This window comes from Pelobates fuscus, chromosome 12 (assembly GCF_036172605.1).
Source record: "Pelobates fuscus isolate aPelFus1 chromosome 12, aPelFus1.pri, whole genome shotgun sequence".
Classification (NCBI taxonomy): Eukaryota; Metazoa; Chordata; class Amphibia; order Anura; family Pelobatidae; genus Pelobates; species Pelobates fuscus.
The window spans coordinates 70,389,220-70,411,581 of record NC_086328.1 but is presented as its reverse complement, the minus strand read 5'-3'; the positions used below and the strand labels follow the sequence as shown (position 1 = coordinate 70,411,581).

Genomic DNA, 22,362 nt, shown 5'->3' with positions numbered 1-22,362 from the left:
TGTTGATGCCCTGAAGGATATGCGTCTAGCGATTGATTTCTCTTCGGAGGCCGCAGTGGATCTGGTGAGAAACCTTGCTAGAAATATGTCCTTCTCGGTTTCCTCCAGGCGGGCGCTCTGGCTCAGGTCTTGGGCGGCCGATGCTTCCTCCAAGAATAGTTTGTGTTCTCTCCCATTTCACGGAAACATGTTATTCGGCAAGAATTTGGATGAGTGCATCAAGAGGGCGGCTGAAGGGAATAAAGCCTTTTTACCCCAAGAGAGGAAGTATAAAGGATCCTTTCGCGCCCGGAAAGAGTACCATTCCTTTCGTGACAGTAGGTCCTACAAGCCGGGTAGGGAATACTCCCGATTCCAACCGAGGAGAGGTGCCCCTTCTGGGTACAGAGGAGGCAGGTCTCGCGGGTCGTCTTCCTCTAAGGACCAGAAGAATCTATGACTACGTACGGCCCAAAACCGAAGGTGTCGGGGCTTGTCTTCTCCAATATCTTTCGAGATGGACCATCTCTACAAGCGACGTTTGGGTGCTGGATATTATTCGGAGAGGTTACCTACTAGAATTCTTCAAGCATCCTCCCAACCGATCCTTTCACCTCACAAAATGGCCAGGGGACAGGGAAAAATGCATGGCTCTACGAAATTTCGTCCATTCCTTGCAGAAGGAGAAGGTCATCGTCCAAGTACCGGCAGGCGAAAGAACTCAGGGATTCTACTCTCACATCTTCTTGACAAGGAAATCCTCAGGGGGTTGGAGACCCATTCTGGATCTGCACAGGCTGAACAAGCATCTGCACGTTCGCAGATTCAAGATGGAATCTCTGCAGTCTATAATAAAGGTTGTGTCACCCAACCAATGGATGCTGTCTATAGATCTACTAGACGCATACTTTCACATACCCATTGCCCGAATCCATCAGAAGTTCCTGAGGTTTGCTGTAGAGGAAGGTCATTTCCAGTTCAGGGCCCTCCCCTTTGGACTGAGCACTGCCCCGAGGACGTTTACAAAGGTCCTGGTTGTTCTCATCGCGGAGCTCAGAAAGCAAAACATTGCTATTTACCATTATCTGGACGACGTTTTAATCTTGGGAAACGACGTGGATTCTGTGACATCCCAAGCTATCACCAGCATTCAGTTTCTGCAAGCCCACGGCTGGAAGATCAACACCAAGAAAAGCCACCTCCACCCGACTCAATCTATGGTTTACTTAGGTGCCCATTTCGACACCCTAAAGGGTACTGTCCAGCTCTCATCAGTGAGAATTCTGAAACTCAGAAAGTTATTGAGAAGAATGCTGAATTCCCCGGTTGCCCCTGCAAAGGCGGTGATGAGCCTCCTTGGTTCTATGTCCTCCACAATAGGTCTGACGAGATGGGCTCAGTGGAGGATGAGACCATTCCAGGCCAACTTCCTGAGTCGTTTCTTATCCGGGAACCTGTTCCAGCCCATCAAGCTTCCCCTGAAGGTACGCCATTCTCTGATCTGGTGGCTGAACAGAAAGCACCTAGCCAATGGCTTTCCATTAGGGGATATCGCATGGAGGACCGTGACAACGGACGCCAGCCAGTGGGGTTGGGGCGCTCATTATCTCCACCACTTTGCGCAGGAAGAATGGAATTTCGAGACAAGCAAGGTTCATTCCAATCTGCTGGAACTTCTGGCTGTCCTCAAAGCTTTGAAACACTTCTCGACCCAGCTCAAGGGTCAATGGGTAAAGATAAGGACGGACAACTCCACCGTAGTGTCCTATGTCAATCACCAAGGGGGTACCAGGAGCTGCAAGATGATGGTACTGATGAATCACCTGATGTGGTGGGTTCAGAGAAACCTGGCGGGCATTGTAGCCATTCATCTCCCAGGGAAACGGAATCAACTGGCAGATTTCCTCAGCAGATCCAGAATAGATCCGGGGGAATGGTGCCTGGCTCACAGGGTGTTCCGCATGATTGTGGACAAGTGGGGTCTGCCTCAAGTGGACCTTCTAGCCTCTCGGGCCAACAGCAAGGTAGCCCTTTTCTTCACAAAGGAAGAGGACCACCTGGCATTGGGAAGAGATGCCTTATCAAGCCCCTGGAGGTTCTCAATGGGCTATGCGTTCCCCCCGTTTCCACTAATCCTACCACTCCTGAGGAAGCTGAGATCGGAGCGGGTGTCTCTCATCCTGATTGCGCCTTATTGGCCTCGGAGACCTTGGTTTCCTCTGCTTCTGAGTCTTTCGGTGGAACCTCCTCTCCCACTCCCCAAAGTTGCGGATCTTCTGTTCCAGGGTCCTGTCATTCATCCAGACCCTGTCTCTCTCAACCTTATGGCTTGGAAACTGAAAGGAACCGGCTGTTGAATAGAGGGTTCTCCCAGACCGTGATTGATACTATGCTGAGGGCTCGTAAGCATTCCACTTCGGCCACTTATTATAGAGTATGGGAAGTTTTTTCCAACTGGGCCCTTCACAGTAATGTGGATGTCCAAAATCCCTCCTCCTCCCATATTTTGGATTTCTTGCAATCAGGCCTTGAGAAAGGACTGAGCTATAACACTCTCAAGGTACACATTTCTGCCTTGTCCGCCCTGACCAGTCATAGATGGGCTCTGGACTCGGATATCATCAGATTCATCAAGGGTGTCCTTCACATGAAACCTCCTATTAAACCGTTTGTCCCTTCCTGGAGTCTCCCTCTGGTTCTGGATGCCATGAAGTTGAAACCTTTTGAACCGTTTGATTCAGTTTCCCTACAGGTTCTCTCTATTAAGACTGCCTTGCTGGTGGCCTTAGCCTCTGGCAGGAGAGTTTCTGAGCTCAGTGCTCTGTCCATCAAAGAGCCTTTTACTATCTTCCACAAGGACAGAGTGGTCCTCCGTACTGTTCCAGTGTTTCGACCCAAAGTTACTTCCTCCTTCCACATCAACGAGGATATTGTTCTTCCGTCTCTGAGGTCGGACGCCCATGGAATGGGGAATTCTGCTGACCTGTCCTCTCTGGATCTAGTGAGATGCCTCCGGATGTATATCGATAGGACTTCTGATTGGCGTTCTTCTGACAGTCTCTTCGTTCTTCATAGCGGCTGTAAAAAGGGCTCTCAAGCTCCCAAATCTGCCATTAGCCGATGGATAGTAGCGGCTATCATTCTGGCTTATCAGTCCGCCGGATATCCGGTCCCTGTGGGTCTTAAAGCCCATTCCACTAGGGCTCTCTCATCTTCCTGGGCAGCCGCTGCTAATGTCTCCCCTGAACTCATCTGTAAGGCGGCTACATGGTCTTCCTCTAACACTTTCATTAGGAGCTACCAGATTGATGTTAGAGCAGGGTTGTCTGATCAATTTGCTAAATCAGTCCTGTCTGTATCTAATTCCTGATCTCTGTGTCTGTCACTTGTTGTGGTGTTAATACACTTTGCATTTATGAAATTTTTTGAGTCTGTGTCTCTTTCCCTCCCTGGTTTTATTGCTTGGGTATTACCCAATGTTGTGCTGCCATGGATATGGCCAGGAAAATGGAAAATTTATTCATACTTACCGTAATTTTCTTTTCCTGGTTATATGCCATGGCAGCACAAGGGTCCCGCCCGGGGATATTGCTGGAACACGTGACTGGGGAAGGAGGGGCAGGAGGTGGTACTTATACGGCTTAATTATTATTCCTGTCCAATGGGGATAGGGAGGAGCTACCCAATGTTGTGCTGCCATGGCATATAACCAGGAAAAGAAAATTACGGTAAGTATGAATAAATTTTCCATTATATATATATATATATATACTTAGATCATATATATATATATATATATATATATATATATATATATATATATATATAATAGATATATATGTATATATATATATGATCTAAATATATAATTATTATTTTTTACACTTATTTTAACATTTTTTTATTTGATTTCAGCCAGCAGGGGGACTAACTGTCATTACAGTTAGTCCCCCTGCTGGCAATGCAGCAGGCAGCTATCCCGGCCATGTGATTGTGAGGTCCTCGCAAGGACCTCACTCTCACATGGCCGGGGGGCTCCCAGGAGGGAGGATCTGCCGCAGGTAAGTAAAAAAAAAACCGGAGGGCGTACAATTATGCCCGGCGGCATTTAGAGACGCTTTAAAAAGGACGTAATTGTACGCCCTCCGGTCTTAAGGGGTTAAAAATATGTTTTTTTTGTTCATTGTAATAGTTAGACTTGGATTTGGCATATGGATCTGGCAGAGATTATTACAAAAGGGAAAGAAATTTTAGAGTGGGAATAATCAATAATCCAGCTATATCTTTAGCTGTGATCCTCATGAAAACCTTGCACAAGATTAATGCTTGAGTATTTTTGTACTCTACTCGCATTTATTATAAAAGCAAAACAAATTAGGGCAGAGGGTGCACAAGAGCAGCAGAAAATAAAAAATAGGCACCTGTGGAAAAAATTATGATAACTAATATTAGTATTGATATAGCACCAACATATTCCACATAACATTTCAGTTATCCTCCAGGCCTTCTCCTCAGCTACTGAACAGGAAGTAGCTGCCCTTCTTTTTTCCTCCCGCTCCACTACTTGTCCGCTTGATTCCATTCCATCCCACCTTATCAGATCTCTCCAGCCTTGTCTCCTTAACAACTGTCTTCCACTGCTCTTTTTCTTCTGGCATTGTTCCTGCTCCCCTTAAGCATGCTACTGTCTTACCTATTCTAAAAAAAAAATTATTGACCAGTCTTCCTTTATCTAACTATTGTCCCATGTCTCGGCTCAGTTACTTCTCAAAACCCCCTGAATGATTACTCTTTACACATCTGGCACGGTTTCCGAACTCCAACTCTCTCATTAACCAATGTGGCTCCTGCCCACTCCATGCTGCTGAGATTGCCATGATTTAAGTAATGAGCAATCTAGTCGCAGCTAAGTCCAAAGGCCACTATTCCATGCTAATTCTTTTAGATCTCTCTTCTGCCTTTGACACCGTGGATCCTGCTCTCCTTCTGCAAACTCTTCACTCCCTTGGTCTCTGTAACACTGTTCTTTCATAGTTCTCATCCTATCTCTCCCAATGTTCATTCAGTGTTTCTAATGACACCTCATCCCTTCGTCTTGTCTTGACTGGAATCCCCCAGGGCTCTGCTCTTGGTCTCCTTTGGTCTGCTCTTTGTTCTGCCTTCTTGGCAAACATATTCATTCCTTTGGAATACGTTACCACCTGCATGTCGATGACACCCAGATATATCTCTCCTTCCCTGATCTCGCCCCCATTGTTCTAGATGGCCTCTCTTACATCCAGTGGCGTACACATGACCCATGGGGCCCCGGTGCGAAAATTGATCCGTGGGCCCCCCCCCTCGCGCTTACTCTGCGCGGGCCGGGGCAGCAACACATGGCGGCGGGCACCTGGTCGCAGGGGTTGCGACCGCGGTATGTACGCCACTGCATGCAGATGCACACACACTTAAAGGACCACTACAGACACCCAGATCACATCAGCTCAATGAAGTGGTCTGGGTGTCAGGTCCCTCTAGTTTTAACCCTGCAGCTGAAAGCATAGCAGTTTCAGAGAAACTGTTATGTTTCACTGAGGGTTAATCCAGCCTCTAGTGGCTGTCTCACTGACAGCCGCTAGAGGCGCTTCCGCCATTTTAAGACACTGAACGTCCATAGGAAAGCATTGAGTAATGCTTTCCTATGGGCGGTTTGAATGCGTGCGCGGCTCTTGCCGTGCATGCGCATTCGGAGCTCAGAGGCGGAGGGATCCCCAGCGCCATGGGAGTCCGGCGCTGGAGAAAGGTAAGTGCTGAAGACACACACACACACACTCTCACGAACAAATGCATACACACTAGCTAACAGACACACACATTTACTGACAAAGACACACTCAGCGGCAGACATACATACACACTCACTTACAAAACATACACTCTCACTGACAAACACACACTCACTAACAGACATCAAACAGACTCACTAACACACACACACACAAACACACTCAGTAACAGACACACACAGTAACACACTCACTGACACTCACTAGCAGACACACACTCTAACACAAACACCAACACTCACACTAACACACACACACACTAACGCTCACACACACTAACACACACACACACTCACACACACACTAACACACACACTAACACTCACTCACTCACACACACACACACACTAACACTCACACACACACACTAACACACACTAACACACACACTAACACACACTAACACACACACACACACTAACACTCACACACTAACACTCACACACACTAACACTCACACACACTAACACACACACACTAACACTCACACACACACACTAACACACACTAACACACACACTAACACTCACACACACTAACACTCACACACACTAACACTCACACACTAACACTCACACACACTTACACTTACACATGTTTTTTTTATAATTTAATCCCCCCAGCCTCCTTACCTTTTGGAGTGCTGAGGGGATTCCCTGGGGTCCAGTGGTGCTGCTGGGCTCCTGGGGGGGCGGTCACCCGGCGGGCTGGCTGGTCCTGCGGGCGTGCGAGGGAGCACTCTCCTCTGAGTGCTTACTCTTCAGCTCCCTCGCGCGCCGCGTACTGATACCGGCGCCGGAAGATGACATCATCTTCCGGCTCCGGTATCAGTGCGGTGCGCGAGGGAGCTGAAGAGGAAGCACTCAGGGGAGAGTGCTCCCTCGCGCACCAGCCGGCCGCCGGGTGTAAGCAGGGCCAGCCTCGGGGGGCCCGGAGGTGGCCGGCTCCTGGGCCCCCCATGAGAAGAGGCTGGCCCAGAGCGTACATACCGGGTCGCAGGGTCGACCCTGGTATGTACGCCACTGCTTACATCTCTGATTGGATATCCTTCTGTTTTTCACTGTTGCTATAACCAATTCCACCTAAAAAAACATTGCTTGCATTTGCCCCTTCCTTCTGCGAGATTCTACATAAAAAACATGTTCATGACCTTGTAATTTCTTGCATTGATTACTGAAACCGTACTTCCTCTCTACAATCCACAATGAATGCTGCCAGCAGCTTTATTTGTTTTCTCTCATTATTCCTATGTTATATAGCCTATTCAGGGCTGTAATTTGCTCTACGCATGCGCTAGATAGAGACCGGCTTTTCTTGTTGGAACGCATGCGTTCCATTTTACTCTATCTACTTCTGGGTTCGGCTTTTTGAAACGCATGCTGCTGCTCGCGCCTCAGTTTCGCTCAGGACGGACTGAGAGTACACTCTGATCGGCTGGAAATTGATCAGTGCAATTTTTCTTATATGTATGTAGCACATGCTTTATTATTTATCTATGCTAAGACCTCTCTGGTATGGCTAATATAAGATGCTGGTATTCTAAATGGGATTTATTCCTAACATTATTACTTATGATCTGATAAAGTTCTGTCATACACTGCATGTCTAGGATATTAGTTCTTTATGCATACACATATTGTTTTTTTCTAAATTGATTTATATCATTATTTATAATCCATTCTGATGTTATTTATGTATGATTGATGTGTATATATTACCAAAGCTTGTATCCTTGGCAACCATAAACAGGTGTTTGATGGTTGTGAGGATTTCAATCATTATGGGTGGCCACCCATCACTCTCAGGTGTTTTTAATCTTGGTATTTCTGGTGGGTATATAAGGGGAGAACTTAGTTTCTCAACATGCTCCCTTGACAAAGGCTTTTCAGCCGAAACTGGTTTTTTTTTTGATTGACTCTGTCCCTGCTTCTCACTTATCTTGGTATGGTTTTTTGCGTTTTTTATATGTTTGGGTTTTGTTTATGCTTTATACTATATTGGTCTGTTTGTATGATATTTCTGTTATTTATATACCACGCATTGCCTGTTCATATGTGTTTGTATACATATGCTGTTTTGGTAAATGCTTTTTTATAGCATGACTCTGTATTTCTGTGGATACTATTTAAAGAGACAGACCCAGAGTATATACCCATGTAAATAAAGTTTGTTCATTTCATATATATAAAGATTTTTGGTGTGCTCCTTACTCTATTCACATTGTTATATTTTTGGGGTTCTTTAGGGGATAGAGCCCTAGGTGGGTGAGCACCCTACATATATTACATTAGCCTTTTCCTGGGGCTAATTCAACGTTTAGTCAAGTGTGCCCACCTTGTCTCATTTTTTTATGATTTTTCTCTCTCGTCATTCCTCTCACACCTTGCCCATCTGTCAGTCCTTACATTGGCTCCCTGTACAATAAATTTTCAATACTAATCCTTGCCTATAAAGCTCTAAACGACTCTAACCTCCGTTACCTGTGTACTACTGAAAAAAATTTAAGTCCCTTCTGTTCATCCAGGGACCTTTTCCTGTCTGCTGTTATTACCCTTACTGTTAAACTCTTCAGAATAGCCTATGGCCTCCCATAGTAACTTGAATTTCATGTTAAAGTGCCACACTCCACTCTTCACCTTCTGCTACTTACCACCATGTCATTTGGTTGCAATCCCCCATGTTGTCCTTCCAATTGTGTTTTTATATTCCACCTCTTCTACATTGTGAATTTTGCACATGGTCCTCAGGAATTCATTGTTCCTGTACCATTTTGTATTGTTATATTTCTATTGTTAAATTTCTGTCTTTATACAATGCTAAAATATTTTGCAGTGCTTTACAATATTATAAATGACAATAATATTATATAACAGAAAGTAATTGACAGGCAAGATAATGCTTACACAGAGGAAGAGAGCTATGCTCAAATGAGTTTACAATCTTGGAGGAAGAGTGATAAAAGAAGAAGAATTCCATTTCAAACAGGATGAGAAGTTGACAGATATAATACTTGGGTCTAGTTAAGATTGTGAAAGTGGTGCGTGGAGGAAGTGCATAGTGGAATGTCTGTGAAAGCACAGATTGTGTAATGAAGGATGGAAGATATCTTGTGGCGAGAGACACAGAAAGATGGTAAGCTTTCCTAAAAAGATGACTTTTACAGGATTTCTTCAAGAACTGGAGGTTAATGGAGGTAAATGCCCAACAAATTGGTAAGGCAATGTTGCAGTCCTTAAAGAATTATGTAGGTGAGAATTATCAATGTGAAAACAAGCAGAGGACAAAAAGGTCACTAGCTGAGCGATGATCAAGAATAGATGTATTTGTGAATTAAATATGAATGTAATGAGGGATGGAATTGTTGAGGCCTTTCTATTTCAATATATGTAGCTTAGTGGACCCTGAAAGGTATAGAAAGCCAATGGAAGGACTAACAAAAAGGTTACATTTGAGAAAAACAATGAGTAAGAAAGATAAGCCTGGCAGCAATATTCATGCTAAAATCTAGGTGGGCTGTACTGCTAATAGGAAGGTCAATGAGGAGCAAGGACCAGTAGGTTTGAGATCTGCACATGAGTTAGTGCCTGAGTAGCATCGTACATTAGATAAGGCAAATACAAGCAATGTTTTTATGACGGATATTGTATGATATGTGGAGAGGGTGAATGTGAGGTGAATAGATGAAAGAAGGGGGGCGTGGCTTGGACGTCGACCGGGATGGTAGCTTAAGCTGAACGCTCCGGTCCCTGTAAAGCCCTACTAATAAGCAGACTTTAGCACTAATGGGACGGAACCGACGGGGTGAACCCACCAGGACCCCCAGAGGTTCCCAAACGAGCCAATCGCAAGGTCCAATGGACGAATTTCTGCACACACGAGGTGAGGCCTCCGGATCCAAGATGGCGCCTGCTGGATGGCATCGGGGAAGAACTCCATACCATAGCGGCCTCCATGGCCACGAAGGCCGACCTTCTGGTGCTTACAACCACCATTCAAGATGCCCTACGGGCTGAAATAGCTGGACTCCGGGCTGAGGTGACTGCGCAGGGAAACCGGGTGCAGGAGCTGGAACACTCCCACGAGGCCCACAATGCCAGACTGGTGTCCACTGATATGGCACTGGCCAGACAAGGTAACCTACTCCTACAACTTCGAAGATCTGTTGAAGACCTTGACAACCGTGGGCACCGCTGTAATATCCGGGTACGCAGCATGCCAGAGGCGGAGGGCGAGGAGGACATTGAAAACACATTGACGGCCTTTTTCCGCCTGATTATGCCAGGCGACGTTCAGCTGGAAATCCGTTACGATAGGGGAAACAGGGCCCTGAGACCTCGCTCCTTAGAGGACGGCCCGCGGGATATCGTATGTTGTCTGCACTCATTTGCTGTGAAAAATGCCATCATGAAGGCGGCTAGAGATCGACCCACCTGGGAATACCGAGGGGCACACATCGTTGTATAATGACCTATCACCGGTCACGCTAGAGGCCAGGAGGGCTCTGAAGCCCGTCACTTCACTCCTCAGGGAACACAATGTCTCATACAAATGGGGCTTCCCATTCGCCCTATCAGCACGACATCAGAACAGCTGGGTCATGATCCGCTGGCCGGAAGAAATCCCCAGGTTCCTGGAAGAACTGGGCCTGCCGCCTGTACAAATACCGGATTGGATCCTGGGACCACTGGATGCAGGCCAGAGACCCCAACGCACACCCCGTCGCCGAAGGGGAAGGTCGCCACCACCAGGACCCCCACCTCACCTCCGGGGTGACCAAGACTAGCAGCCGCCGCTCCGAGAGTGCCGACTCGCCGGAACAGGACTACCCTACCTGTCCCTGGGAGACCCCTTGAGCATAACTCGGTAATGCTGACATCTCTGGGCCAACTGGCCTTCTCAAGTAGCGTGCATCGTCCTCAAACCTTACAGTTGCTCGGAGGGGGTTGAGACTTAGATACGTGAAACCTGGGAGGGTAATGCGGGTACCCGCAACATCATCCACACATTTAGGATAGCCTGTGAAGGATAGCCTGTGGTTATGACTGTTTCGAGGGGCTGTCCCCGGGGATAGAGAACAGGGAGGACACACTGGCGGAATTAGATTTCCGAGAGTTGGACAGACTGACCGACGATCAGGGCCGCTTTCTCTTCTTGAAAGGAGCAATAGCCGACAGGATTTATACCCCGGCGACCATATACGTCCCCAACTCAAACCAAGCACAATTTCTACGAGGGATATTGCATAAACTACACAGATTCGAGGAGGGAGCTTTGATAGTGGGGGGAGACTTCAACGCCCCATTGGACCCTATTATGGATTCCTCCACTGGCCACAGTTGCCTCTCACAATCTCGCATCAGATCTATTCGCAAAGCACTGGAGGAGTTGTCGTTAGTGGATTGCTGGAGGGCACTTCATCCCGTCGACAGCGATTATAAATACTATTCGGCACTACACAACCGATACTCTCGACTACGTGTTCATCAGACAAGAAGGGCTGTCCCACCTACGAACAGCGGCCATTGAACCCGCTACACGGTCGGACCACGGTCCGGTTCGGATTGAGTTGGAATCCCCACTGTTTAAGCCGGCAGCATGGACATGGCGTCTAAACGAATCCTTACTTCAAGACCCGGCAGTGAGAGAGGAGATCTCCCAAGCACTAGAAACGTACTTCACGGAGAATGGAACGATGGAGATGTCGCCGGTAACAGTGTGGGAAGCGCACAAGAGTGTCATGCGCGGTGCTCTTATCAGTCTCGCAACCCGCAAGAGGAAAGGGGCAACCCGCGCGATGACGGACTTATATGACACCATTAAACGCCTGGAACTCCAACACAAACGCTCCCAACTAACCGAGACATACGGTAAATTGATGGAAGCTAGACGTAATCTAACAGCCCTCCTTACGAAAAGATACCATCGCTCGCTCCAACGTTCCAAAAACTTTTTCTACACCCACGCGAACAAAGGTGGGAAATTTCTTGCCCGCCTCTTGAGAGGTGATACACCACGCACACAAGTACGAAAATTAAGCTTATCATCTGGCAAAGTATCCCCATACCCGGAAGAAATAGCGGGAGAATTTTGAAAATATTATAATTCCCTCTATAACCTTCACCAAACAGACAGTCCGGCACAAGTTGGGGACTTATCCCCTTACATACAAACGTACCTACAAGATAATGTACGGAACCATTGGGGTCCCGAACAACATCCTTGCTCGACGAACCGATTGCCGCGGAAGATCTTGCTGCGGCACTGAAAATCACTAAAACGGGACGCGCTCCAGGACCAGATGGATTCTCCATGGGATATTACAAACAGTTTGCAACGATACTACTACCTTGGCTGACAAAGGCTGTCAATGCAGTGTCGGAGGGAGGACACTTTGGCGTCGAGTCCCTGACGGCTAATACAACAGTCTTACTCAAACCTGGAAAAGACCCGGAACAATGCGGTAGTTATCGCCCGATTTCTTTGCTGAATGTAGACACAAAGCTGCTAACAAAGGTGTTGGCGACTAGATTCCAATGGATTTTACCAAGCCTTGTCCATGTAGACCAGACGGGGTTTTTCCCAGGCCGGGAAGCTCGGGACAGTACGTGACGCCTGTTCTCAATACAACATCACGCAAGGAAACACCAGAAACACCTCCTGCTGTTGTCCACGGATGTAGAGAAAGCATTTGACCGGGTCAACTGGACGTACATGTTCCAGACACTCAGATGGATGGGCTTTGGGCAGAGAGTTATGGCATGGATCACCGCCTTGTACAGTTCACCGAAGGCGGCAGTACGCGTTAACGGAGCACTAACTACAAGCTTTGGGATTACGAATGGGACCAGGCAGGGATGCCCACTGTCACCGCTCCTGTTTGCACTAACCCTGGAACCACTCCTACAGGCAGTATGGGACAGTCATGATATCCATGGCTACACATGGCAGGGAAATGAACATAAGGTGGCAGCGTACGCGGACGACCTCTTGTTCTTTGTTTCTCAGCCCCGGACCACATTACCATGCTTACTATCAGAGATAGACAAATATGGCCGCTTATCAGGATTTAAACTCAACTTAGCGAAGTGCGAAGCATTGAACATTACCATACCCGCGGTGGAGTATGAAACCCTCGGCCCGCTCTTTCCATTCCGTTGGTGTACAGGAGCAATGAAATACCTTGGCATATGGATCCCCACGAACCCCCAGGATATTTATCAGTGTAATTTCGCAACATTATTGCGAACCATCGAAATAGATCTAACACAATGGTCCTACCCGTACATTACCTGGCACGGCCGCATAGCGGTCCTTAAAATGAACGTCCTCCCGAGGGTTCTCTACTTATTTCAGACTATACCAACAACCCCGCTGGCATTATTCTTCTCGGCCCTGAAATCGGCGGTCATAAAATATTTCTGGAGGGGGGACCGATCGAGGTTGCGACATGATATACTGTGCACATACCCCAACCCCCACACGCACACAAACAATGCCACTATGCCCACTCCTAGGGACATTCCACAACTCACATTTTCTCCGCCCCAATTGATTACTGTGTCGCACCTAACTACACTTCTTATTCAACGTCCCTGAAACACTGATACCTGGCAGCATTACACCTAACCAGGGAAATAGAATGGACATTACATAGAACATTCAAACCAAGGGTAGAATCACACACCAGTGAAGGGTACTGACCTGTCTTTTCCACTCCAAAAGGTGTCCCGAAGTGGGGAGGTAACGGCAAAGTTATTTGCCGCAACATTGCTGTGGACGATGTTTCCGGGGATCCGGAGCTAAGAAAAGGGTTCTCCATACACCATGTTTGGGCTATTGCAAACTATGTGATTCTCTGCTCACTTTCTCCCCCCACCATTCGTTCTACTACACATTGACGCCATACCGCGATCCATGCATAAGAATAGGTTGAATCACCACACATCTCCATACACTACTCTACATTCTCACTTCTAACGACACATACGGTATAAGGGTACCGTATGTAAACTCACGATTCTCAGGTAGCTACAAAAGCTGCCGTACTCGAAGTGCTCTGACTCTCATTGGACATAACCGGCCACACGAGACCGCACTACATCTACACACTGCAACTACTTAATGTACAAGGGCGGATTCGGTCATTTATCATCTTATGTGAGCTGTTATGTGAAATATAAATGATATTGTATAACACTGTATAATCTATGCGCGAACACACTGTTCCTGTATTGCAACCTTACATTTTACTGAGGATCAGGGCCTGCGCGCCCGCACTGCATTTAACTTACTTGATAATAAAAAAATGATTAACAAAAAAAAAAAGAGATGAGAGAAGAGTTTAAAGTAAGATTAAGGCAGCGATGTTTATTTCCATTGTCTTCCAAAGAAATGTAAAACTGAAGTGGAGTATTCAAAGGAGGAATAGTTTTATAAAGGCTGACTTTTAGAAAATAGGAAGACATACAGTTAGAGATAGCAGGAAGAGAGTAAATTAGTGATGTATTCCAAGAAGGAAGGGGAGAGATCAGGGGAAGAGAGGTAAATCTGAGTACCCATAGTGTAAATGTAGCACTGAACTCCAAAAGAGCTAAGAATGTTACTAAGAGAGGCAATATAAAGGGAAAAGAAGAATGGGCTAAGAACTGATCCATGAGGGACTCCAGTTAAGGGTAAATTACAATCCAGGATTGTTAGCTGATTAACAGAATTTGTCCAATATCAGGCAGCAATTAACAATATGATTGCAATCTAAATTTCATCAACCATTTATTTTCCATGCTGCTGGAGAAAGATAGCTTTATTTACTTAAAATTGGACTTAACTCCTTAATTCATCCTAAAGACTCCAAGCACCATAACCACTCCAGTGAACCATTTTAGCACTACATGAAATACTCACTAGATTAGCTTCTTAGTCTGGTTAGATAGTCTCTATTGGGCAGGGCACCAATCAACAACCTCAGCTTCCAACATGCAACATTACCAAAAGGCTGCCGGGGCAGGACTTTCACTGCCATGCATTTAGCAGGAGTCTTGCTGCATGGCAGATGCAGTTAGAAGGTTAGAAGATCTTTAGTGCAGTGGTAATATGAAACTGCTTCCTCTTGGAGCAGTGATAGCATAATTTGCAGCCAACCCTAGTGTGCACCTATCAAATAGTGATATACCTTTAAAAAAGCAGTAAATCTCTTCTTGATAGGAACAGCTCTTTGCAAGCAGCTAGCCCATTATCAAAACTGCCTATAACCAAAAATATTCAGGATTGCCACTTAAACTTTTGGTTCACTTTTTTTTTTTTTTTTTTTATCAGGGAGAAAAAAATTCAAATAGAGGTCTAGATATATATTGAGAATAATGGGGGGCATAAGGGGACAAATCAGGCTGGGATAAAATAATAGAAATCAAGCACATTTTGAGCTTTACAACCCACATGCAGAGTATACTTTTTAGATAGGGAAAACATAAAAGCAGATTTCATTCTTTTTCCAATGTGAAATTTTTGTTTGTTAGAAGCCAGAGAGATAGAGAGCGATAAATATAAAGAGAGATTGAAAGGGAACAGGTAACTCCCTTAGAGTAGACAAGATAATTAAAAGCCATATATAGAAATTGAGGTAGCGTTAAAGGTACATATGACTTTATGGCTGCAGTATTTTTTTCTAGATATAACACCACATATTGACCACTATTAAGGTCAATGGAAGCACACATATCAGTGAGGTTCACATTTGGTCAACTTGCTTTGTGATCAGGATTAATAGTTCTGATATTTTCACCAAAATGTGCAATAACTTGTACATTTTTACACAATTCTTGGTTAGGTGAATAATCCTAATAGCATATGTTGTGCCTAATCATCACATTTATGAACACCAATATTCAAAAAGTAATAATCAATACATAATAAGGTTTAAAATTATATTGGCGGGCACACAACCCAGCTCGGGATGTTTATCTTGAACTTTAGGAAACAGAAATCACACAGAGACCAAGTTGGATATAAGAATTCACACCTCACTTTAATCTAGAAACATAGACTGTGACGGCAAATAAGAACCATTCAGCCCATCTAGTCTGCCCAATTTTCTAAATACCTTATCTTATAGTTAGGATAGCTTTATGCCTATCCCACGCATGCTTAAACTCCTTTACTGTGTTAACCTCTACCACTACCCGCTCTATAAAGTAATACTTCCTGATATTATTTTTAAACCTTTGTCCCTCTAATTTAAGACTATGTCCTCTTGATGTGGCAGTTTTTCTTCTTTTAAATATGGTCCCCTCCTTTTCTGTGTTGATTCCCTTTATGTATTTAAATGTTTCTATCATATCCCCCCTGTCTCGTCTTTCCTCTAAGCTATACGTGTTAAAGAGAATGGGTCCAAGTACAGATCCCTGAGGTACCCCGCTGGTGACAAGCCCAAGCTTCGAATATACTCCATTGACTAAAACCCTCTGTTGCCTGTCACTCAGCCACTGCCTTACCCATTCAACAACATTGGAATCCAAACTTAAAGAATGCAATTTATTGATAAGCCTTCTATGTGCAACAGTGTCAAAAGCCTTACTGAAATCTAGGTAAGCAATGTCTACTGCACCACCCTGGTCTATTATTTTAGTTACCCAATCAAGAAAATAAATAAGATTAGTTTGGCATGATCTCCCTGAAGTAAACCCATGTTGTCTCTGATCTTGAAATCCATTTGTTTTTAGTTGTTCATTCAACAATCCCATCCTTTAACATGGTTTCCATTACTTTCCCCATGTCAGGATTACTGTTTGATCCAGCACGTAGAACTGTATAGCATGGATGACAAATAAGTAATGTATTACTGGTCCTTCGAATGGCCGGATTTAACGTACATAGAATAGTCAAAAATACTAGCCAAGGTCAGGGAACACAGAAAGGAACGCAGCGACGAGGAAAGCCAGGAGTCAGGATACCAGAATATAGAGAAGTCAATAAACAAAGCCAAAGTCAAAGTCAAAAAACAGGTAGAAAACTATAAACAGGCACGCACTCTCGGACAACCACAAGGGGAACCACGACAGGGCACTGAGCAGGATGAAAACTGGGCCTAAATACCCCTACTTTAGTTCTGATAGGCTGTAACCGGCCTTAGACCCCAAAGTCAGTTACCAGGTTTCATTTGCATAATTTCTGCTCAGCATTAACCCTTCTGTGGATTAGGTTGCTGCTTGGCACAACTTTTCCAGTGTGGACAGTAAATGTCATTAACCACATTTCTATAAGCGGATGAATATGTGACACCAGGTTTCATTTGCATAATTGCTGCTCAGCATTAACCCTTCTGTGGATTAGGTTGCTGCTCGGCACAACTTTTCCTGTGTGGACAGTAAATGTCATTAACCACATTTCTATAAGCTGATGACTATGTGACACCCCACTACTGAAGTAAGGCTTACTGGCCTGTAGTTGCCCGATTCCTCCCTATTACCTTTCTTGTGAATGGGCACAACATTCGCTAACTTCCAGTCTTCTGGGACTACTCCTGTTAACAATGATTGGTTAAATAAATCTGTTAATGGTTTTGCTAGTACACCACTAAGCTCTTTTAATAACTTTGGGTTAAGTTATTGCATGCATTCACTTCAAACAGCTTATTATCTAGATATAGCAGCTTAAGTATACATCACCATTAGAGGGGCTTAGTTGTCAATCCGCTGCACACGATTGAGGGAACTCAGGCAGTCAGACTTGGAGGGACCCTCTCTTCTGGGAACAGCAGAGACCAGCAACACGCGTCCGTATTACAGGTGGGTAGTTCTCCAAACCGAGTGCCATGTTTCTGCGTCTTTTATAAGTTTTCTCATCAGTGCAGCCCAGCATGTATATGTCATGCGCATTAAGTAATTTTTATGGTTGATCAGGCCAGTCACGACCACCCAAGGCCCATGCCAGACACATCCTGTACCTTTTTCTATAAAGCTATGTCCCTATCCTCTTTTAAAGGGCATTAGACCTCCCATAGGAAAGCATTGAATAATGCTTTCAATGCTTTCCTATGGGGATTTCAGCGACGCTGGAGGTCCTCACACAGGACGTCCAGCGACATTATAGCACACTTTTCGTGTTCTATGAACATGGAAGTGTCCTCTAGTGGCTGTCTACTAGACAGCCACTAGAGGAGGACTTAACCCTTCAAGGTAAATATTGCAGTTTATGAAAACTGCAATAATTACACTTGCAGGGTTAAGGGCAGTGGGAGTTGGCACCCAGACCACTCCAATGGGCAGAAGTGGTCTGGGTGCCTGGAGTGTCCCTTTAAGCATGTAGATCACTTTGGATATTGGCTAGACACGTTATAGAACATTCTATGCTGTGTCATATTGTTTTTATTAGTTGAATTTCTTAGAGCGACACAGTTTAAGACAAATGCCATCTTGGCTATCTATAATACAGGTAGTTCTCGACTTTACAAACTAATTGGTTCCGAAGTCTAGCTCATAAAGTGAGAACTAATTTCCCATAGACCGCAATGTAATAAACATGGGTTCCATTCCAGACCAACAAATTTTCCATTAAAAACCTTAATTATGAAGTACAAATACAAGATGAAAGCATAGCCAATACATATATGTTGTAAGAACATTAAAAGAAGACATACCATATTGAAATCGTCATCAAATCATCATCAGTTATATTCCTCCTCAATCACATGTTGCACTTGTTGAATGTAGTACTGCACTTGTTTCTGGTTCGTTTAAGACGCTCCATGTGTCTCATTCACCCCTAGCCTCTCCATGTGTCTCATTCCCCCTCCCAGTGTCTCATTACTCCGTGCCATCCCCTCCAGGTGTCTCATTACCCCCTCCCAGCCTTTCCAGGTGTCTCATTACCCCCTCCCAGGCCCTCCAGGTGTCTTATTCCCCCTCCCAGTCTTTTCAAGTGTCTCATTCCCCCTCCCAGTGTCTCATTACCCCCTCCCAACCCCTCCAGGTGGCTAATTTCCCCTCCTAGTGTCTCATCCCCCTCAAGCCTCTCCATGTGTCCCATTTCTCCTCTTTCAGTCCCTCCATGTGTCCCATTCCCCCCCTCCCAGCCCCATCCATGTGTCCCATTTCCCCTCCTAGCCCCATCCATGTGTCCCATTTCCCCCCTTCCCTCCCTGTCCATGTGTCTATCCTCCCTCCCCTATTGTACCTGTCAATGTGTCTCTCCCCTTTCCCTCCTGTACCTGTCCATTTGTCTCTCTCCCCTTCCTTCTAATACCTGCCAATGTGTCTCTCCACCTCCCCTTCTGTACTTGTCCATGTGCATCTCCTCCATCCCCTCCTTTCAGGTGTCTCTCCCACCCTCCCGTCCTGTACCTGTTTACCATGGTACAGTACCCAGTCTGACAGGGAGTGCTCTCTCAATGAGCACTTCCTGGCAGACTGTAGTCCGCTCGGCCACACTACAACAGCGGCAGGAGGGGAGCAGCTCAGCACAGCACTCCCCTCCTACCAATCACCATCAATGTTACTTACCTTTCTCTTCCCCTGGCCACAAACTCTGCTCCTCGGTCTGCATCCATGGCGGCGGGTCCGTGGAGCGTTCGTAAAGGCGGGAGTATGTAAAGCGGGAAATGCCTGTAGCTTAATTTGCTCAATAGTGATCAATCAATCATGCTTAATAAAAATGAAATATTTTTATCACAGCATATAGCGCACAAAAATTTGAGTCCCATGAGAACACTAGAGGGACACATTGCACTATTAAATGAATTTAGCAGGTGGCCAAGATGACAGTGTAACATGTTTATATTCTGGTATAACTTTTTATTAATAGTAATTTTAAAAATAGAAACAAACAAGTTACATAAACATACGAATCACTTACTGTTTAGTGTTGGTGTAGGCCGAATGCTTCTAAGAGTTTTATTTCTTCTCCGTATTGCTATCTTGCACTGTTTAAAAAGTGTAAAAAGAAATGTAAATGTGTTGAAATAATTTCTTTAATACGAGCAGTATAATCTTGGAATAGCGCACATTATTAATGGGCTGTCAGAACTGTGACATTCATTGTATTCATATGCCAAACACAATCGTTTGATGTTTAATAAATAAGTGAAGGACATATTATTACCACTGAGAGAACACTGAAGGTAAAGCATTGCAAAAAGCACTTTCTGTAAATCACTTATTAGTGATTCACTAAAGTGAGACTTGAAGGAATTCTAAATCAATTTTAAATTTAGGGCCACAGTACCTGAACTAGAAGCATAGCTGACTTGGAGATTTTTTCTAGTTCCAGATTTGAAATTCACTTTGAATTTACTTTGAATTCTCAATATTTCTTACATTAGTGAATAACCCTTTAAATCTCCAGATTGCAGGGCATCTACCATTTTTAGTGATACCTCTGCCCTACACGCATAAAGGTACTATTAAATGTTGCACTCTTGTAAATGTTGGGATGGTTAAGTACTGAGAGTAAGCATCTTAAAAGTGGTGCCTGCCTTCATATTGGTGAATCAGACATTATGTTGAGCCTCAACCCCTTAAGGACCGGACTGTTTTTGCGATGTTGTACATTTGTGACCAGGCCTCTTTTTACACTTTTGTGGTGTTTGTGTTTAGCTGTAATTTTCAGCTAGTGCTGCAGCTTGGAATATTGTTGTATAGTTCAGTGGATACTGGTTTGCAACTTATGAAAACTATTTGTATGAGTTTGATACATTTTAAGGGATACGTGATACACAAGAGGAACATTATCATGTGCTGCATTCTTTATACATATCTCTATGACTGTATAACTGCTTCACTGATAAAACAGCCTTTTACCATGTGACTATGACCCCTTTAATTTATTTTGGCTGAGAGACCCTAATTGTGCCTATTGGGACTTTAAACATTTGTTCTTCGAGCTTCCGAACAGTCGAAGTGGCCGCCATTCGACATTCTAACATGTGCTGGTGTCCATCTTGTTCGCATGGGCTAAAACCGTGTATAGACTTCAGGGGGACTTAGCCCTGGAACTATTTTCGGCATGATAACCTTGCGGTTCCTGGTTGATCCTCCAGCGGCACTTAGCCGCGATTCTACGAAACTGTTTTGGGCATGAAATCAAGTGTTCGCCTGGGCAAAACTATGACTTTTCATGTAAGATTTATGGGGATATGTTATGTTTTGGGGTACTTATTGGACTTTATATAAATGTGTGTTTTTTCTGCCTGTGGATAATTAAGTTAATGCATTAACTATCTTAATTATATCACAGGCAGAGGGGAGGGATTGTGTGCTGTATGTGGGAGTGTCGGGCATTGTTATATTGTTCTTATTGGTCTGTACAGTTTGTAATGCGGTGCTCCATCAGGTCCAGAGTGTGTGCCTCTGGCCTGAGGAATTGTATATAAAGCCAACATGTACCATTAAACCTTCAGACTTACTTCACCCTCAATCTAGAGTTTTGTCTCTAATTGGGGGGAACTGCTATATCACTACAAGGGATTGCTATAATCACTCTACTCCCTTGGTTAATAACTAGCTCTTGTAAGAGCTGTTCCTGCTATGCTCTCCTGGAGGAGAGATCTTTCCCACATGGTCCTGGATGTCAGCGGTTGGGAAGAAGACGGCGAGATTCCAGTTACGCTACGGCGGTTGCGGAGCTGATGGTGTCTGGTGTGGTGCTTATAGTCCTCGGCATCAGCTAGGAAGCATCCGTTGACGGAGGTACCCAGTCGGGGTGCCAGGTGGTCCATCACAGATGCCCAGGATTACTTATTTATGATCTGACTTTACCATTTTTCTGCTTTTTGATTTGATTGTCTGGGCATTTTGGTGCCGGAATCTTGAGTATTTTGCCAGCCTTTTACCCTGTGGCTTACTTACTTCTAAGAACATTATTTTAGATTATCCTTGTTAGGGCAGTTAGTAGGTTTTATCTATATCTTCTTTGTATTCCTGTACTTGAGGGAAGTACTTTACTGACTTGGCTGCTATCAATATTACTATCTACATGATTATATTTACGTTTTTAATTTTTACTTTAAGCTGCACTTCCTGATTATTATTATTACTATTGTGTACCATATTTCCACAATGAAAAAAATCCAGCTATCCTCTTATGCGCAGCACACAGAATACGTACCTCCTCTGCGGAAATATCTTTCTTTGTTATATCAAGGAGATTTTTATTTTTTTGCATGTCTTCTTCCGTTTCTACATATATACAGGGCAGTCCTAAGGCTTGCCTTGGAAACCGTTCTTCCTGTAACAAGATTGATGCACAAAATACCATTATTATCCTAAAGAAGAAATATAATTATTTTACTATGTTCTTTTAATTATTTAAAATCTTTAAACATTAAATTTCATTTGTGTCACTGATTTTAAAGGGACACTGTAAGCACAGACCCTGGACCCCTTACTTCTGCCATTTAACATGAAAATGTTTTTAAATTATATAATCAGAGTCCCCTGCTGTCCATCCCCTCAGTGCTGCTTGGGCTAATGAGGAAACATTAGGCTGAGCGGCAATGGGCTGCTGTAATTGACTGAGCACGTCAGCTGACTGCTCTCAGCCTATCACAGTGTAGATATGAATTGGTATG

The 22,362-nt window shown here is 44.6% G+C and overlaps 1 protein-coding gene across 1 annotated transcript in view; it reads right to left on the bottom strand.

The window, feature by feature from the left end:
- Positions 1 to 21,944, bottom strand: part of CARMIL2 (capping protein regulator and myosin 1 linker 2) — a 129,828-nt gene extending 107,884 nt beyond the window's left edge. Inside the window, exons 1-2 of the mRNA XM_063438547.1 lie at positions 21,900 to 21,944; positions 19,650 to 19,716 (exon numbers count right to left, since the gene is read on the bottom strand). The gene's annotated coding sequence lies outside the window, so the exon portion shown is untranslated. The remainder of the gene's footprint in view (positions 1 to 19,649; positions 19,717 to 21,899) is intronic.
- Between the last annotated feature and the right edge of the window lie 418 nt (positions 21,945 to 22,362).